The sequence below is a fragment of the Seriola lalandi genome, unplaced genomic scaffold, assembly GCF_002814215.2.
Source record: "Seriola lalandi dorsalis isolate HSWRI2012SDOR001 ecotype SW California unplaced genomic scaffold, Sedor1 jcf7180002054975, whole genome shotgun sequence".
In the NCBI taxonomy this organism is placed as follows: Eukaryota; Metazoa; Chordata; class Actinopteri; order Carangiformes; family Carangidae; genus Seriola; species Seriola lalandi.
In genome coordinates this window covers 271,609-271,866 of record NW_019525525.1, presented here as the reverse complement: position 1 = coordinate 271,866, position 258 = coordinate 271,609, and positions in this window count along the sequence as shown.

The window sequence follows — 258 nt, the reverse complement described above, 5'->3', positions numbered from 1 at the left end:
ACCTGTATGAAGATATGCAAAAGCTTATTGCTGTAGTGAATGGGAAAATGTCTGCTGACTTATCTGTCAAATCAACTGCTCTTTTATATCACACTTAATAAGAGCAAACAAAACTGTAGAAAACCGGAGTTGTTTTATTGAAGCTATGTTATGGAATAACCAAGATTTGCCTGTTGAGGAAAGTGATTTCAACATTCTTATCAATGTTTAAAAATATTTTTTTATTGGAAAACACCTTTAAACCCTAATCCGGCATTA